Raw genomic sequence first — 6,552 nt, forward strand, 5'->3', positions numbered from 1 at the left:
CTGTAAAAATCTCTCATGTCTGTAGATGCCCACACCTCTGCCCATCACCGATGGGGAAGCCACAGTAAATCTTTAGCCTCTCCCTAGCTTGCAAATCTGATTCACGGTTCTGCAAAATGTAATAAATACCCAGGCTTCCAGTCCCTGTGATGCAGAGGAGACCATGGCAGGGGGAAAGATACTGAGTTGTCAACAAAAAAGCCAATACAACTTTCCTTGTAAATGGCTGTTCATTTTTATTCCAACTTTCCAGCATTCTCTCTCTATTTTGAATTCTGATTCCTTTCTTCCTGTTAGTGTAATAACGGTTGTTGAATGAATAAATGGTTCATTCTCGGAAAGAGGTTTATTTATGTTTAGCATGTATACTACTCTCTCTTCGGTACCTTTGTCTCTCAGTTTTACAGAAACTTATTCTTTTTATTACAATTTCATTGACATATGAGAGTTGTATGTATTCATGGGATGCAGTGTAATTTTTCAATACATGAATAAAATGTGGAATGTTCAGATCAGGGCAATAAACAAACCTTTACTGTTACCTTGTGTTGCTAACATTAGAAATCCTCTTTTCTAGCTAATTTGAACATTGAAATATCACTAACTTTAGTTGCTGTACTGTGCTATTGTACTGTAGAACTCTTATCTACTTGTACTCTTTAAACTCTTAATACCATTCTCAAGGTCCTGCCCTCCCCCTTCCCTTCTTAGCTTCTGGTATCTATATTTCCACTCTCGCTTTTAAAAAGTACAATTACATCTTTTAAAAATGAGCCTATATTAGGCTGGCCCTATAACTTACTTAAGGGAACTAGATTCCACATGGCTGATGATGGTTCCAGTTCCAGTCCTGGTGGCTTAAAAAAATGCTGGGTGCATGTGCATGCTCCAAGTCCTGACAGGATGGAGAAATGGAGGAGAAGGAATTGTGATATGATTATGCTCCAGTGGGGAGTGCTTTGTCTCTCTTTCTCTTTCATCTCTATTTCTGTATCTTTCTCTGGTGAGTGCATGCACCCTCTGGCAGTTAAGAAAATAAATACATAGACCATATGTAGGCATACAGCCCACATCCCTGTGTCTGCCTGTTTGGGCAAATACAGTTTTAATTAGAAAACAACCACGCCCATTTATTTCCATACTGCTAGTGGCTGCTTTCACACCATGTCAGCAGTATTGGATATTTACGAACCAGACTGTGTAGCCCACAATGCCTACAGTTGTTGATCCTTTATAGAAAAAGTTTGCTAATTTCTGCTATAGATAATACATAAAGGAAGTAAATAATATTTATTTACTTACCTATTGAACTTCTTTCATAAGTGATATAATGAGTGTGGGCTTTTTGATCTTGTGTAAATGATGCCATCATACTGCAGGTCCTTGTGTGGAACTCTGTCAGTGATCTCAAAAATAAAAATGTCAGGAACCATGGCCGACCGTGGTTCAAGTCCCAGACCTGGCGACTTGCTTTCTCACTTTTCCTCTCTCCCTCTCCCTCTCTCTCTCTCTCTCTCTTTCTCACTCTCTCCCTCTCTGTTCAAACTATAAATAAATAAATAAAGTAATTTTTTACAAAATTAATTAACTAAAAAAATAAAAATATTGTGCACCTAACAGAATGTTCATTAAACCAAAACATTGAATATGTTTTAAATTGTCCTCCTAGTCCAGGGTTTATGTTTTCACTTATATTCTCTAAATATCCAATTTCATTTTTAATTTAATTTTTAGTTACCAGAGAGCACATGTGTTCACCATAGAGAGGGTGTAGGAGAAAACACCCTCCCCTAATGGGGGTACTCACACCACAATCCCTTTTTCTCCATTTCTTCATCCTGTCAAGATTTAAGGCACACACACATGCAACCAGCATGTTTTTCAAGTTGCCAGTCTGGGATTCACATTGCAGTAGGCCAAGTGGGATGTGGCTCTCTTAATAAGTAGGCCATGGGGCTGGCACTATACTTCTTATTGCTAATAGTGTACTACGTCACCTTGTTTCTCACATACTCTACATAGAGATTCATACGACTGTACAATTCTTTCTCCCAAACTATAGTCACTGTTGCTTTATACCAAAGATCTTTGTTTTCTAATAGCTTCCTTATCTTAACATTTTGAAACCATGCTATGCTAGTAAATCTATATTTCTACCAGTAATTAGGCCTTGAATCTTATTAGTAACTTGATCATACTGGTCATTCCTGAGCCATGAAGGCAACATATAAAATAAAATCAAAGCCCTTTCTTTCATTCTTTGCCACCTAAGGATTAACCCACATCTTTCCCCCTGCATGTCTTATATCTTTTCCTGTCTTTGAAGTCATTGTTTAATTAAGGGATGTGGGCGGGGAGAAAATCTATAAAGACCTTTCTTATTAACTATTGTCAATTATAATTTTTATCAGCTATTATCAACTATTTCTCCTTCAGCATCATCTTCAGGTGTCTTTTTAATCTTGTAGAACAGATGCTTTCTTCTCACACATTGTAACTTGTCTCTAGGTAGTGCTTTATTCTTGTATGACCTCTTCTTTTCTCGTCACCTTGCCTCTTATTCTACATACTTCTCTCACTTGCTCTTTGATTTCTACTCTTTTTGCTCCAGTTCTTACACTTTTTAAACCTCTATTTTTTAAAAACTCCTTTTTCCTCATCATTAAATGCCTCTACAGATAGGAGTATTCATTTTGTTCTTCAAGTCATTTCAATATTCTCCTTCCCTTGAGTACATTTCTTATGCCATTTTAACTTGCGCCTTCACATCTGAAATCTTGAAAGGGGAATAGTTCATTCTTCCTCTTGAATATATAGTTTTATTAAATTTTCTCCCTGTTCTACAAGAATTTATTCCCTGCCCATGCTTTTGAAAAGTTTACTAATTTTTGAGATATTAATTTAACTGTTAATGAGACATAGGCTTTCACTTTTCATTCTACTGTGTCTATTTTCACCTGCATATGAATCTGATTGTTCTGAAGCCCACCCTTAACCTGTCTCTGTTTTTGTCATAAATCTGATAGCAAATATCTAAATAGAAAATCTCCAATCCTGTATTTTTTCAAAGTGATTCTCAGTATTTTCTGACCATGGTTAACATCTAGTTACTTCCAGCTTTTTCGTACAACATTGGAAGCTGCTCCCAATACGTAGAATCCCCATTTTGATGGATGCACCAATAAAAAATTCTTTTTCGTTTTGTATTTCTTTTTTATCTTTTTATTTCTTTTTAATTTAATTTTAATTTAATTTATTTTTTACTTTAATTTCTTTTCTGTATTCAATAACTATACATCCCTTACGTTGTAAAGTGAATTTTCCCAACATGAATACACTTCACACCAGTCCAGTTTAGGATACTATACATGTTCTCATCAACAGATAATAATACATTTTTGTGTCCCATAAGTGTCTTGGCTCTCTATTTTTCTCCTTACTGTCTTTCCTCACATTCTCCTCCTTCTTACAACCTCTTCCCATACTGTATCTAGTTTTCTATTTCTTTGTAGGGCAACTACATGTATAAATGTGATAGTCCCTTACCCTTACCTCATTTTCATGAGTATGTATTTTCCAAAGCAGAGCTTATATTAGGAAATATCTTTACTAATAAAAATCCATGTTGACATTATTCTTGTCCCATTCCATATGAAATGGGCTCTAAATTTATATTTTCCACTATGGTAGCCACTGGCCATAGGTAGCTATTTGATTTTAAATTAATTAATAGGGAATAAAATTTAAAAATCAGTTTTTGGTAGCATTAATCACATTTCAAATGTTAAATAGCCACATGTGGCTAGAAGCTACTGTATTGGACAGTACAGAAAAAGACTGCTTCCATTATTACAGGACATTCTAGTCAACACTCTTAAGTATTAAAGAAATACTGTAATAGTATTGAAATAGTAATAGTAATAGTACTGAAATAGTTCCTTCATTTGTAATATGTTTCTCTCAATTGTAATCTCTCATCTTTTTACAAAGATTGGGTAAATTTTGTTTTTCTTTTATCAGAATTCATGGGCTACACCTCTAGACTTTAGTGTTTATTTTTTCTTTATATTATGTGCTCTTTTTTCTAGTTTTGTTTCTCTCATTTTTCTCATTTAATTCAGGTAGATTTTCCTTTTTTGCATCCCCCTTCCTATCTATGCCTTAGTTCAATGGTTCTTAAATTTTAATTATATGGTTTTTATCCATCTTATTTGGAGGAGCTGGACAGTGTGCTGCAGTGCAATGTGATACCCTGCAAGGCTGACCCACAGTGGATTGTCCCAAGGTTGTCTGGAGACCTCCCTGAGTACACCAGGCACACATTTGGCCATGATCTGGGGATGGCTTAAACTGGGATTGGATTGGGCTGTCAGGATCCTATTAGAGGTGCCATCTCTCTGTCTCTGTCTCTGTCTCTATCTCTGTCTCTATCTCTATGAAAGAAATAAAGCTTTAAAAATTACTTGGAGGCTTTGTTAAAGCACAGATGGAAAGGCCAGCCCCACCCCTGCTGTTTCTGACTCAGAAAGTCTGGGATGAGTCCAGGTAATTTGCATTTTTATTAAGTTCCCAGGTTTTGTCATTGCTACTGGTCTAGTGGCCCCCACCTTGAAAATCATTGTGTATGGAAGGCCTCTACATCCTTGTTCTTACTTTCCTGTATACAGAGTTATTCTTCATTTACCCCCTTCAGTGATTTTTCTATGTAAATTAATTATTCCTTTCTCTGTTTATTTTGTAATCATCACATAGTTTCCCCAGAATTTTAAATCTCTCTTCTTTAACTCTGCCTTCATCTAACTATACCTTCTCTGTGTTCTCTTTTGTTCTTGTTTCCCCAGGAGACATTTAAGGTTTCATCTTTACAGATATGTCTTGCTCTCTTTCCTGTTTCTCTTGCATGCTGGTTCCCGAAGGTGGCTCATCTGTGCTTTCCTTCTTTTCACTATGACGGGTCCTCAGGCATTTACTGTTTATTTTTACTAGTGATGCTCTTATCAGGAGGCACTGCGGTATCCCTGCACTCCGGACTGAAACCATGTTTCCTCACTGTGTTCTACACTTAAGTGACCTAGCAAGTGACACTTATATCATGTCTTTAGCTCTCTTCCACATAGAAGCAATAATATTTCTCTGTAACTTAATGAAAATCTCCTGGTAGGTGATCAGCACGCTCCTAACTTTGTCACCGTTCTTGTTAGCAATTACTTTCTGCAGCCCTAGTCTCCAACTGTCTCCAGCCTTTACTGAAGTGGTTCATACTTAGTCACCTTTTAAAAACAAAGGCATGGTATCTTTGCTTTGTTTCTAAAGTCTTGACCCCTTTTCTTCTTGTATGGCCTCTAAAACAGTTTTTGTTTTCCTGATAAATTGAAACTTATGTCAAGCTTTGTACTTCCCAGCATTTGAATTACTTGAACATGTATTCCCTGGATTTGTTCCAGTCGAATTAATAAGCAGATCTCAATTTTATTTTGTGTTAGACTATAACTCTCATCCCCTGTAAAGCTACGCTTTGGGATACAGCCGAGTATTGTAAAAGAGGGGCCTCTAGAGTTGGAAAAACTGTTTTTTGCACCCAGCCTCTGATTCTCATTTTTCTCACATATGCAATGGGCTTGTATCTTATGGAATTATAGAGAACAATTCAAAGAAGGTACTTCATACAATGACAGGAACAGAGTAAGTATTAAATCTTGGGTATTATTATTGTTATGTAATCGCATCTTCCTGTGAGGAAAATTATTTTTTTTTCTTTTTCCCTTCCTTTTCCTTGCAGAATATGCAAGACAAATGAACAGAAAAATTCACAGTAAAGATTTTTCCAAATGTTTATTTTTAGCCTTTTCTTCATCTCTCCTAACTTTGGAAAACTGTACCTCCTTTTCACACAAAACAAGACAGAACAACAACAGAGTAAGAACACAAACACAGCAGTTATCTGAGTTCCTTCTAACTGCCTTCATTCCAAATGTTCTGAAAGTTTTGGATTTTCTGACAGCTTGATTTCTTTCCAGCCTATCTTCCACACCAGTTCAGGTCACTGACTACTGCTGTCTTTGCAATAACCAAGTGAAACAAGTAGGGCAGGACTATACCTCTTATACAGATTTGTGAACGGGGCTTCAAATGACAGGCATGACAGAAATGGCGGTATCATATTGTAGAAGCAGGGCTGCTGTTCAGGGTTGTGAACTTGGTGCACTGTGACAGAGTGCCATGGCTTTAAAAAGGGATTTTTCCATCTTGGAGATGTCACTGATAGTTTTTATATGAAGACAGTTTCCAACAGAGTGTCATGATGAGAGACTTCTATTTCCAGTTGGCCCAAGGGTGCCACATGGGTTTTCACTGGCTAACAAACCAAATAAAAGTACTTTGCTTTATCATTTATTTATTAGTATTATTTTTGCTTTATTTATTTCGTCCATGAGAGAGATAGCAAGAGAGAGAGAGAGACAGAAAATATCCCCCAAATGGTCTTGACACTGTGATTTACCTCCCAGCCTTTAGCCAGCCTTGGATCATGAGCAAGCTTGTGCCCGATGTATT

Source organism: Tupaia chinensis, unplaced genomic scaffold (assembly GCF_000334495.1).
Source record: "Tupaia chinensis unplaced genomic scaffold, TupChi_1.0 Scaffold000600_1, whole genome shotgun sequence".
Classification (NCBI taxonomy): domain Eukaryota; kingdom Metazoa; phylum Chordata; class Mammalia; order Scandentia; family Tupaiidae; genus Tupaia; species Tupaia belangeri.